This window comes from Acartia tonsa, chromosome 12 (assembly GCF_053477335.1).
Source record: "Acartia tonsa isolate MP-2025a chromosome 12, ASM5347733v1, whole genome shotgun sequence".
NCBI lineage: Eukaryota > Metazoa > Arthropoda > Copepoda > Calanoida > Acartiidae > Acartia > Acartia tonsa.
This window is the reverse complement of record NC_137271.1, coordinates 37,609,464-37,623,403: the sequence shown is the minus strand read 5'-3', so window position 1 is coordinate 37,623,403 and position 13,940 is coordinate 37,609,464. Positions and strand designations below refer to the sequence as shown.

General features: G+C 31.5%; 1 long non-coding RNA gene across 1 annotated transcript; it reads right to left on the bottom strand.

Annotated features, from left to right (window-relative positions):
* Window positions 1-209: 209 nt before the first annotated feature.
* On the bottom strand, window positions 210-3,930 carry LOC145333672 (uncharacterized). The gene is made up of 4 exons (XR_013884576.1): window positions 3,878-3,930; window positions 3,174-3,222; window positions 640-692; window positions 210-302 (listed from the first exon to the last, which is right to left on the bottom strand). It is a non-coding gene; the product is annotated as an uncharacterized LOC145333672 (long non-coding RNA).
* Window positions 3,931-13,940: the final 10,010 nt, after the last annotated feature.

Sequence of the window (13,940 nt, the reverse complement as noted above, 5' to 3'; positions counted from 1 at the left end):
TAAATTAGAAACATACCTCCCAACTTAACGAAAACCATACACATTTGCGTTAAGACCAACAACAGAACAAGGACGAGAATCGCGATAAGCAACCACGTATTCAAGTCAATTCGGAAACCTCTAAAATAATAAGAATTTTTTTATATAAATAGATATTTTCCAAAAAATGCATTTTTTTTCCCTTACATATTATATGTCTTACAGATTACCTGGGGACAGATTTGCCAGATCCATCTAGAACCACTCCTTCAACGGCTCCAAGATCTTCAGAACTTAACTCATTAGGATCCGGAAACGAGAGGCTAGGAAAGAACACAGCACTCATATTCAATGATGGCGCAGAAACAGCCAGTATATGACTGCTTTGTAAGTATAATTGTTTTAATATAACCCTAATATATAGAAAGCATGTAATTTAACCCGATAATAGATTCATATAGAATCACTAAAATATGTTATTCAGTCTAAAATAAATTTCCCCCCCCTACCCCTAAACCTCTTATTTCAACAAATCTTTAAACCATATTGGTTCAAATTTTTTATCTTTTTATTTACAAAATTATAAATAATGTTTTCAACCCACAACCTTTTACTATTCCCAACTACACAATAATATTCCTTTTTTTACCTTTTCCTTACCTTTATATTATTTCAGTCGGACGATGAAATACAACCACTAGATCCACCAAGTCCTAAAAAATCAGGTAACTCTATTATTTTTCATATTAATATCTCGCTAACAAATAGCCTATTAAAAATTTGAACCGAACAAAAAGTGTAGATTTATCATTTATAATTGATAATCTGTAGGCAAGCTAATCTAAAAGTCACTGTTACACAAAAATTTAATTTTCCAATAACATATTTCTTCTTACACATCAATTATAAAGGCTTATTTTACATATAGAAAATTTTATTTTCATTTACCCCCCCCTCCACATTTTGTAATGTTTTGATTATACTGTAACATTTATCGCTAAAACTTATCCATAAACATTATTTTTGGGGATATATAAAATTTATTTTTCATTTACCCAACCCTCCATAATTTTAAGCTTTCAACAATGTAACATTTATCTTCACATCCTATCTATAAATATTTCTTTTGGAGACCCATAAAATTATTTCCCATTTACCAGCCCCCCCCCCCCGCATTCTTTTTATTATTTTAACTACAATTTAACATTTATCTTCACATCCTATCTATTATTATTTCTTTTGGAGAACAACAAAATTAATTCCCATTTACCCCCCCCCCTGAATTTTTGTAATATTATGACTACACTGTAATATTTATCTCTCAACCTATCTATATATATATTTTATTTTCCATTTATAACACCCTACAAATTTATCAACTTATTAAAATATTAAAATTTACCAATAAAATCTATTTGTAATATCAAAATGAAAATTTTCTTTCAATATTAAATATGAAAATATCTTCCAATATCCAACCCCTGCACTTACTAGTAAACATTGTTAAACTTATGCTAAATCTTAACCACAAAATAACTATATTTTGATGTAAATATAAATTATTCCCCATTGTCCTTTCACCGCCAAAAATCATATGTAAACAAACTCGAAAATTATCTCTACACATATCATTTTTGTTGATAGAAACATATATTATTTCAATTTTAGTAAAGGAGCAAAGCTCCTCCCAAACTTATTGTAACTCAATGTGATACAATATAAACTAACTGTGATACTATATAAAACTTATGCTTTAAATGTTTCAGGCGGCGGCGCCCCTAATAAACGCGTAAAGAAGACTTACTCGTGGACAAAACCCCGTGGCTCCAGCCCCGACTACAACCCCCCATCCCCTAAGAGACCAGCACGCGCCAGCACGCCCCCTAGAAAGTCCCCAGAATGCCCCCCCGGACCTTCAAATTCGCCATCCTATAAACCCAACTTTGGTCCTAGGACCCCTCCGGGAAGCCCACAATACATAATTTCAGCCCCAAACTCGCCCCCAAATACAGAGGTAACCCCTAAAACAAGGCCGCCCATTCCATCAGCAGAACAACCCTCCAAGCGCAAAAAGATTTACTCACTGAAACGAAGACTGATGGACGGCTTCACAGTCAGCGACCTAAATGAAAAAAGAGCATTCTTCACCAACATGATCTATCCTACCCCATTAGCTGTGGTCGAGCAAATCAACACCAACATGACCAGTATTCCACAGATAACGCGGTGCATGGGGAAAGTAAACCAAGAAGGCATGAGCACTCTGAAGAATAGCTGTCCCCAGATAATACTCAGTAATAATATTATCAAGACCTACCAGCTGAGTCATGTATCAAACTTCTCCAGGGGGACAGGTAAATCATGCACATGGGATTTGGTGACAGACCAGCTGACAGTGTATGAGACCCAAACAACCTCATACGACATAACGCAGGGCTTATATGTACCTACCATGGTATACAGCCAGGGAGCCAACTTGGTGAGACTCGCCAATACGAGTTGTCCACATTCGTGGGTTCCTTCCTTGAAGCACATTCACCAAGATCGCAGTATTGTCTCTGTCACTTTGAATAATTTCAAATTCCAAGTCTTGGAGCCTCCAAAAAGATACCCGCTCACTCCCGAAGGAGAAATGTGCAGCCTCTGGCATCATGCCAACAGAGAGGTTTTAAGCACAATTCCTAACTTCTCCACCAAGTACCTGGAGAAGATGACCAACCGATACCTGATACTGCCCAGCATGCCATTGATCAACCACACCGTTCCTGCAAAACGTCACCTGTTGATGCAAATGTCTACCTACTCCCGCGCATATCGCCTGCCTGAGATACTGCAGACCATCAGAACCCTCACAGAAACCAATGAAGAAACAGTATACAGATTATACCTGTCTTCATCCATCACCTTCCGAGAGCTCCTAAACTGCATGCCCCAGGGAGCATGTTGTTTGATCCTACCCAGCAGGATCGCATACAAGATCACCCTAGCAGAGATTTCCCGCCTCATCATCATTGCCCACAGCAAGGAATAAATCACCAAAATTTTAGTATTACAGGTACTACATAAAAAATTTCCTTTTCTTTTCTCTTTCTCTTTTATGCAAAAAAAATATACTTGGCAAGCTAATTAATTTTTTTTCTCCTTTTTTTTGTAAAGTGGAATATAATGTAAAAAGTAAGCTTTAAAACACTTACCTTCTAACATAGCTTGTCCTTGTCCAAAATGCAACATCCAAGTAGTATCCTATAAAATGTTTAATATTGTAACAAGGATAAAAAAGTTCAAAATCAACAAATCATTTATTCGTTCCTTTTTATCACATCTTTAAATTTAAAAACCACAATCATTTCCTTTATAATTAAACTTAAAATATTACAGGCCTTTGGTGGAAGAATGGTTGTCAGAATGAGATTGTATTAGGCAGTCAATGAACTTGTCACACACCAGGGTTCATAACCCAGTGACTCATACACTTGTTAGACAGAAGGAAAGTGAAAAAAGGGAAAGTTTTACCCTAAAAAGTGACAACCCCAATAAACAGTTATCCACAGATCAAAAACTAGACGTCTAGTATGCCAAATTTCACCATGTTAGAAAGAGAAAATATCAGTGATTTAGACGTCTAAAACCAACAACCATAAAAGGTTAGACGTCTGAGATGTGACAATCATAGCAACAGATAGCCAAGATGGCCATTAATTATGGTTAGAACCAGACGTCTAGGGGGCGCAACAAGCGTCCCCAAAAGTATAAAAGGAAGGGATTTCTGGAAATTCCTCACTCTTCTCATAGCCACCAAACTTAAAACACCTCACTTGTAGAACATAGTCCATAGAAAATTAATTCCAGATCTATAGAAATCCAGTAAGTTTTACTTCAAAGACTTTGGTTAAATTACCTTAATCATATCCAAAGGTACACCAAACATCAGTTGTTGAATTTGACTACCTGAAATAATTGACATTTGATAACAAGTTTATTAAGCCAAAGGTTTAAGTAATATTAATTAAAGCCTCAGTAATTCCAACACAATTGGTTGATTTTTAATTTTAAAATCCTAAGCTAAAGTTTTAAGTAACACTTATTTAAAGCCTCAGTAAACCTTTAACACCATTGGTTGATTTTAAAATTTAAATCCTAAGCTAAGTCTAAAATAACATTTATTTAAAGCCTCAGTAAACATTTAACACCATTGGTTGATTATTTAATTTTAAATCTTAAACTAAACATTAAGTAAAAGATTTGTTTTAAAGCCTCAGTAAAAGTCCGACGCTATTGATTGATTATCATTTTAAAATAAAGAACTAACTTTGAATAGTAATTAATACTTAAGTAATTAATAATCCATTGAGATAGGTATACCTATCACGTCTGTAATTAAGTATACATTAATTGATAATCCTTTGTGTTAAATAAGTTTTGTGTACAATTTTGTTTGGTTTTATTCTAAACTATTGCAACCATTTTGAATTTAAATTGTTCTGTCTTGTCCTTTAATTCATAAGTATAACTCCACCTTTTATATATCCAATATCATTAAAATCTTGAATTGTTTTGTCTTGTAAATAAATTCATAAGTATTATTCCACCATTTATATAAATCTAATATTATTAAATCTTGAGATCTTGTAATCTAATTAAAATCTAATTAATATCTTGTGATTGTTTTGTGTTTAAATAAGTCTTGTAAAATAAAATTATAAAATAATAAGGAATTAGTTATTAATTGGTAAACTCGTTTGAAAACTACTCTATAATTTACCTAGCTCGAATAAAACACTGTCAAGGGAATTAGTGGCAAGCCGTTAAGAAAGGGAGAACCTTATCGGTTAGAATTGGGTTTCCTTGAGAGTCGGGACTAGGATTAACTACTTACTGAACCAACATTTAAAGGATTGCTTTGCAGGTAGGAAGGCTGATAAGTACGTCTTCTAATTTCAAAGGATAGATAGGTTAAAATCTGCTCTTTTGATAACGCAAGGTATAGAATAGCGGTAAACGCTATCATCACTCCTACAAATCCATCTGTCTGTCTTTTGAGTTCTTATCCCATCTAATTATAAAAGACAAAGCCAATAGTGTTAAAAATAAAATCCCCAATAATTAACCAATTAATATTAAGTCAGGCAAAATACATTCTGCCTATAAACTACAAGTTAGAATGTTATTAAGGACTTACAGAAAAGGTTGATGCAATTAAAGGATAAATTTTCTGTAGGTTCTGTATTTTTTGTTTTGCATGAACACCCTGTGATGATGAAAGTGGCACAAGCCCATACTTTGGTCAACATCTCATTCTCTTATCAGGAATGCGGGTGCCGGATTTATTCAAGTTTTCCGTAATGTAAAAAGATATAGGATATAGGGGAAAATTTGTCGTTAGTCTGGGATGCTAATATGGCCATCATTTATTTGTCAGCTCGTTCATTAAGTAAAAGGGAAGGGGTGGGGTAAAGGTGATGGATGGAGGTATCGTTATTTTAGCCAGCTAGGATTAATTTATCAGAGTACATGAAATTCTGGTGCAACATCCAAGCAATAGTATATCGATTTTAATCTAACGCATATCATTATATAAAAATGTTATATGCCCAAGTTTAGTCACCAAGTAAAATCTATTTTACCTTTAGTTGAAACGCTTTTTATATTTTTCCGTAAAATATTCTAAAAAATTTATCAATGTATTATTTTTTGGATGTTGCACCTTATTTTTATGTACTCTGATAAAGTGATGCTCGCAGCTGGCTAAAATAACGATACTCCCCATCCAACCTCCTACTGGATGATCAAACTAACCATTAAATGAAATCAATATCAGGAGCAAAATTTGCGACAAATTTTCACCTGCCAATATATCTTCTTATATTCTATATCCATTGATAATTTACATATTTTTTGTAAAAAATGTTGACACCCTAAAATTCTTATGTTGATCACACATCAAGATCTAAATATGGCAAGATAATCATATATCATATAATACTTAGATAGATAGATAATCATATATCATATAATACTTAGATAGATAGATAATCATATATCATATAATACTTAGATAGATAGATAATCATATATCATATAATACTTAGATAGATAGATAATCATATATCATATAATACTTAGATAGATAGATAATCATATATCATATAAATAATACTTAGATAGATAGATAATCATATATCATATAATACTTAGATAGATAGATAATCATATATCATATAATACTTAGATAGATAGATAATCATATATCATATAATACTTAGATAGATAGATAATCATATATCATATAAATAATACTTAGATAGATAGATAATCATATATCATATAATACTTAGATAGATAGATAATCATATATCATATAATACTTAGATAGATAGATACATTATATTGGGGCGTTCATAGGTATTCGAAGGGTGGAGGAGGGGAAGAAAAATAGTCAAAAACCATCACAGAAAAGTTCAGTAGAACTTGAGACAACTTGAATGGAAAAAAATATACTACTGAAAAAGAAAATAGACAAACAATTATTTTAATCATGAATTTTGATGGATAGATAAATAAAATTAATTTTACAGTATGGCCGTGAAACCGATTGTAATTGGTCCTCAGCCATACTTAAAATCTTGTATCGTTTCGTAGACATTCGGGGCTAACAAAAGCGTAATTAATCTTAAAATTTATCGTTTTCCTATCCTCGGAAAACTGTCTATAAAAGTAAAACGATACAATTTACTTATCTGAATTATAAATGAAATATTAAGTGTTGAGTTACCAATATTTTGATAATTAATAGTTGAATACAAAATCCTTATCAAAATTAAGAAATTGATTAATTTCCTATTTTATCATTTGCTACTCAATTATTGTCTCTTATCAAAATTTTGAAAAAGTGTAAAATTAATGTAAGAATATGAGCATTTTAATTACGATTTTGTATATCTATGAGTGGTTATTAGAACAAAAAGCTTTAAACATCGCACATAATTGTTATAGGAATCGCCATTTCAAAAGATTAAATTATATGTATATTGCATAAAAATTAAAAAGCAACTAAAATTTCAACTTTGGCATAAACCGTCTGATTAAAGAGTTTAAGGTAGATGGACACACGAACATCTTTAAATAAAATTACAAGGATCTAAGTGTGTCTGTCTGCACCGAAGGATCTCGCTCACAGCTGAACCGATATGGTTCTCCTTTACAATGTAGCTTTTCATAGGTCCTGGGAAAGTATATAACTACTACTCACTCTCAAACAAATTTTGGAGAAATTTTTTTACTTTTTCTTTAAAAAAAAATAAAATAAGGGGAAGAATTCGAGCCCCACCACTTGAAGTTCCCCTAGAGACATCTAGGGGCGTAGCCGATAGTGTAAGGAAACTTAACTTTTCCAATTTTAAATTCCTTACAATCTATTTATATTTTCAGCATTTTCTTGGAACAAAATTCCTTTTTTGATGTCAACTTTTGAAAAGTGTCATATCTACGCCTTTAAGAATTATAGAAAAGAGGGCCGCACAAATTTTTATAAGCCCTTGATTGTATTAAAGCATAGAAATTCCTTAAATTTTCAAAAGTTCTTTTTCAGGGATAAAAGATAAGCACCATGAAAAGTTTGGTAGCAAAGTTTCTATAAAATTTATTTTACTATTGACTTGTCTTTTTTTGTGTTATTTGTGCTTTGCAAAAATGATTTCTTAGAAGAAAAGGTTTACATTTCTGTTAATCGAAAATTACACTTCTATAATAGTCATTTATCGTATATTATTAAAGACAGCTTTCCGCGGATATTAAAATGAAAATTTATAAGATTAAAACCAGTTTTGTTAGGCCCCAGGAGCCCAATGACTGGGCTAATAAAACTGGCATTAATTTTATGAGTTTTATTTTGATGTTCGTGGAATATTTTTCCGTATGGCTGAAAACCGGTTGTAATCCAGCGAATATTAATCGGTTTCAAAGCCATGTTTTAAAAGTCATTGCAATTTTACAATACATTAAAAATAAAACAAACAAATTGATAAAATCTTTCAGGAGAGATGTGAAAAGTTGAAGAAAAAATATTTCTTCATATTTAATATCCCTCCCTGTATCCCTGCTTGTGTGTTAGTAAACCATAGGGATAGAACAATGGACCATAAATTCATTATAATCTCAACAATTTTGTTTTACTTTGGTTGGCGGTAACTATCGAAGGAACGAAAGGGTTTTAGATTATTTTAACCACCATTGGCCCCTCCCTGCTTCCCTGGTAATCTATAAAACATGATTCATATGGCATTCCTAATTCTTTTCCCAGTTTGATGTCAAAATTCTTTTGTAATTCTTATGGAATTGGACGGGGTAAGAGCTTTCAAAAGAACACTCTGAAATTTCAATTTTTATTAGCGAAGCTACTCTATAATTCCGTCCGTCCGTCAGTCCATGGGGAAAATGAGATTTACTTTGGACAAAGCCCAATTTGTGTTAATATTGTGTCAAAAATGATAAATGTGACGTAATAAAAATGAGGATTATCCATCTCTTTTTTAGGAGTTTTCTTTGCAACCTCTCCTCTCATCTCCCTCATTTTATTATGTGACGTGGATCATTTTTGACACAACTTGAACACAATTTGGGCTTTGTCTTACTTTGCTGCTATTTTATATTGTCGGCTTTTTATACTATCTTACTATTTTTGTTCATATTGGTAATTTTCTTATTTTTTTTGTTGCGTTTTAGTACCTTAAAACCTACTTAATTTTTTATAAAAAAAACTTGAATTACTTAAAAAATAAGAGGTCTGCAAAAAACCGATTGCATATCTGAATTCTATGGAAAATTTTACATCTACTATTTACTAAAAACACCGACTAGCTATAAAAATAAAAGTCAAGACGCCTTCTTTAGACCCTAAAATTGAACGGACATACAAAACATTTTCTTTTATTGAAAATGATTTATATTGATTGGTAGAATAAAACAAATAAAAAGGATATATGAAAAAGATAGACTTCAGAAAAAAAATGATAATATGTAAAAATGCATAATAAACTTAAAGGGCAGAATCTCCCTTTAAAGGACTGCCTGTCGTTTGGCTTATGCTAACTCTTTCCTCCTTTTTTTCGGGGGGGGGGGGGGGGGGGGCTAAATCAAAACACAGGATTATAACTAAGCCAATAGGATACAAATTATTGTTTTGAGTAATTATTATTATAATCTTCTTAACATAATATTATAAAGTTATTTATATTTTCAAATATTTCTTTTCATATGGATTTTAAAAACTTTTGGTCAATATTTTTTGTTAGTGTGGTAAATAAATAGCATGTTTTTTGAGATATTCTAAAAATGTTATAGGTAAAAAGATTTTCTTACGTGTGTCTTATTCTACCTTTTCCAGCTTTTTAAATATTAGCTGTTTAAAAGTCTTCGGTTTACAAACTAGCGGCTGAGCATATAGCATCAAGTATTTAAAGGGAGAAATGTGGGGGCTAATAAATAGCTAAAAACCTTCCCCAAGCTTAAAAATACCTAAAACCAAAAATCATCCCATGATCTGTATAAATCTTTTCTAAAATGAATAACTAAATCGGTTTAGGTTTGCAAGATCTTCTTTAATATAATATGATATGAAATGTAAATGTTCTTAAAAAACAAATGGCATTTAACAACTTTACACTTATCAGGCAATATTGTTCTTATGTATTATTCACGTTGGCTTCTTTTTCATTTGACATTCATTCTTTTTGGAAAAAATAAGCAATTTTTGTGCCACACCAAACCCAAAATAAAAGTTTCACGCCGAGCTTCCACTCAAAATTTAGGTGATATTTTGATTTTTTCTGGGTGGGGTGTGTGGTTCACTACCCCAAACACTTAGTGCATTGACATTGACAAGTTTTCTAACAAGACAATTGTTTTCATAAGTAGCGCAGCAATAAAATATACCTATATGTCGCAAGTTGAAAGCATGGCATTGATTTGTGTTGACTGTTTTTAAAAAGTTATTATTACTTGGATCTTACACAAAATTATTATGTACTCTAAAAAAGTGAAACTTGTAGCCTGGCTAAAATAAAGATCCTCGCCATCATTCTACTTTACCCCATTCCCTCCCCTCCTACTGGATAAACAAACTGACTAATAAATTATGTACATATTAGCAACCTAAATTGACGACAATTTTTCCCCTGTCATAATAATTTTGACTCTTCTGAATGATGAGGTAGTAAATATTTTGGCCCTTGAATTAAAAAAAAGAACATTTAGACAAGGGTAGCGCAATAAAATTGTCTTTAAATGACTGTTTAGTTAATATTATACCTCATTGTTCGTGTACTCATAATTTTCATAGGCTTGTTTTTAAAGACAATTTATTCCTTTCATAACACTTAAAACATTAGTACAAAAAGAATTTAATTTTCAGTAAAGATAACGATTAATTTTCTGAAAAGTTACAAAACGACTACTAAAAATAAGAACTAAATATTTTTTAAGTTAAATGTCAACAAGTCGTTATTAAGATCTTATCAATTTTATATAAAACTCAATAAGTTGTTTATATTAGCATACTATAATTGTTATCAAATAAAAAAAGATTATATTTTTGATCTGATAATTCACTTGCCTATAAAAACTACTGCTCTTATTTCTAGTTGTACAAAAATACATATTTTTTTTATAAGCGCAGCTACTATAAAACTTGTGTAAAAAATGCGCACGTCTTAGTAATCGTCTTCTACGTCAACTGGCGCGGCGTTTTAAAGGACGATCTACTAATTTTTTAAAGGTAAAGCAATGGATAATAATATAGAATGTACGTGGATATAATGACAGTGGAAAATTTGTCGCCAATTTAGGTTTTTAACGTGTATCTTATTTATTGGTCAGTTCGTTCATCCAGTAGTAGGAAAAGGGGGAAGATGAAGGGTATGGTTATTTTTTCCAGCTGCGAGTATTACTTTATTTAATAGAACACGTGAAATCAATCTGGTGCAATATCCAAGTAATAAAATATCAATTTGTATACCATTCCTTTCTTAATACTTTAATCAGTACGGCTTGCACAGAGTTTTACTAAGGGGATTGTATTTATTGAGGGGGTGAAAAAAAGGGAAAGGCAGACCTTCCAAACATCATTTTTAAACCTCTTTCCGCACGCCTATGGCTGTGATACTTTTGGATACTTTAGTTCTTGGATATTACAATAAAAAAAATATATAAATTTATACAATGATTTTAAGCTTTTTTCAAGTGTTTTTCTTAAAATTTCTTTTCTTTTTGTTAGGATTAAATTTTGAAGAAAAAATTGTCACCGTTTGTCCTTTTCATTGTTGTGTTATATTAACAAGGATGACAACGTCCATAGCTCTGAAGCTTGAAGCTCTGAACCGGTAGGACAAACGAACTTTAACGAGAGTAAATATAATTAAGTCGATACAGAATTAACAGTAAATTTGTTGCAAAATACGCGATACTATGTAAGAATATTCTTACATTTTTAAGGCTTCATATAGACATGCTATGCGAAGATGATTAAAGTTCCTCCACAGATTATGACGTCATACGATAGAATAGCCAATGAGGGGCCAGTATACACTGTAATTGATCAATGGTATAATTTATGCTGGCCTCTCATTGGTTATTTTATCGTATGACGTCATAATCTGTGGAGGGACTTTAATCATCTTCATGCTATGCATATAACATAGTGCCTAATTATTCTTGAAATCATTTTCTAAATCAGATGAATAAGATTGCCGCAAAAAAGTTTTAAATTAACAAGGATTAACTGAATTTACGGACGTTCTGGTAATTATAAAAGTGTTGTTGCTACACTTTCTAATTTATACCTAAATGTAACAGTAGTCACCATTACATTATTATCTATGTAATGATTGTTACCTCAAAAATCAAGAAATAAAGCTCTCCTGGAGATAAAGATTATTGGTTGAAAAGTTTGGACAATGCTACGAAACAAAAACGTGATTGTAGAACTTTTGGTACCAGTATTTGAATTCCAAAAACCCATCCTTCCACGTTTATAATAAATCATCAAATTATAAAATTAAGTTTAAAAGATTTGATGCAAATTTTCAAGCTTTACAAGAATGTTTCTTTGACATTTAGCTTTGATTATATATGGATATTGTCATCCTTGTTTTTAAAAATAAATATAATATGTAAATTGATATCAATATTTTATATCTTATCATGATCAGCTATTTCCTGTTTATTTGTTATATTAATTATTTTTACTTATCAATTTTATATTAAATAATATTCCCTTTTTAAATACTAGCGGTTGCGCCCGTTGCATCTTGAGGAGGGAAGCGAAAAAGACTGCCTTAAATTATCTCAAAACTTAAATCTTAAAGTAAAATAGTCTAAACCATACTGAAACTATATGAAACTTCCCTTAAATTAGTTAGTAATTGTTGAGATCTTAAAAAACTTACTACTTTTCATTAGAGGACTAGCGGACGCGGTTGCGATTTTTGTATCTAAGGGCTATGTATATGAAGTAGGGGAGGTAGAAAAATAGCCTAAAACAATCTAAAAACTTTAAAGTAGAATGGTCTGTAAAACGAAGAAGAAACATTTCTAGAAAAAACGAATATTTTAGGATAGAAATACATATAATATACTCTGTGTTGATCACTCTATAATAAAATATTTCTACAATGTTAAAATGCAATTATTAAGCTTAAAAAATCTAAGAAATGATACAAACAAAAGGGATTTTTTTAAAGCGAAGCTTTTAATTAGGGTCGTTAATTTAGGCATGTTAGAATTGTCCTATTGATTTCAAACTTTGCATGGTGATTCCTGTAGTAGTTAGGTACGATTTAGAAAGCGTAGCAACTCTATAATCATTACCAGAATGTCCGTACGTCCATTTTAAATGTGATGATTTTTAAAAATATTTTAACAACAACATAAACATATTCTGTATCAAGCAGAATATACAAGTGTTAATGTCCGTTTGTCCTACCGTTTCAGTGCTTCGCTTTTATGGATGTTGTCATCCTTGTTAAAAATACTAGCGGTTGCGCCCCTTGCATCTTGAGGAAGGGAAGCGAGAAAATAGCATAAATCCATTTGAAAACTCAAAAATAAAATTAAAACAGGTGAAATATTTTAAAACCATCTCTGGACCTCTATGAAACTTCCCCAGAATCAAAAACTCAATCGGTTCAGTAGTTGTCGAGATTTTAAATGACAATAAACAGACTTACAACTTATAAACAGGACTAGTAGCTGCGGTCGTAGTATCTATAGGCTATGTATTCGAAGTAGGGGAGGTATAAAAATAGCCTAAAACCATTTAAAAACTTTAAAGTAGAAAGGTCTGAATAAGCTAAATTCTTTTTATTCAATAGATTTTTGTTCGAAGTTTTAGAATAGAAATATGTTGTGTTGATTACTTAATGATAAAATATTTTTAAATGCAATGATATAATGCATTGCCTACAACAAAAGTGGATTTTAAAATTTCTTTTTGGTTAAGAAAGATATTTACATAATCAACAAGAATGGTCAAAATAATTTAAAAGAAGCTGCGCTTTTAAAAATACAAAAAAAACACATGTATTATGAAACTACTATCCCATGTTTATAATCCCTAAGCGCTAAAAGCTCAAGTATTTTAATCCGTCTATTCACCGTATTTCCTCCTGGGGGGAGGGGGAGGGGGGCGTTTCTTTGTCCTTTTGATAAAATAAAAAAAGGGGTAAAATAAAGGAATCCCCCACGGGCTACAAAGACCCCCAATCACGCCCCTTCTTCGTATTAAACCAAAGTTGGTATAATGATTATGAAAAGTGGCCATGGCTGACATATTATCGACATGCTGCCGTTTAACTTAACAAACTGGTTAACCACTAGCATCTAGGGTGTCGAAAACAGTCTAAAACCATCTTAAAACAATAGTAGTTTTTTATAGCATCGTATTATAGACAACTTTACGTGATTATTAA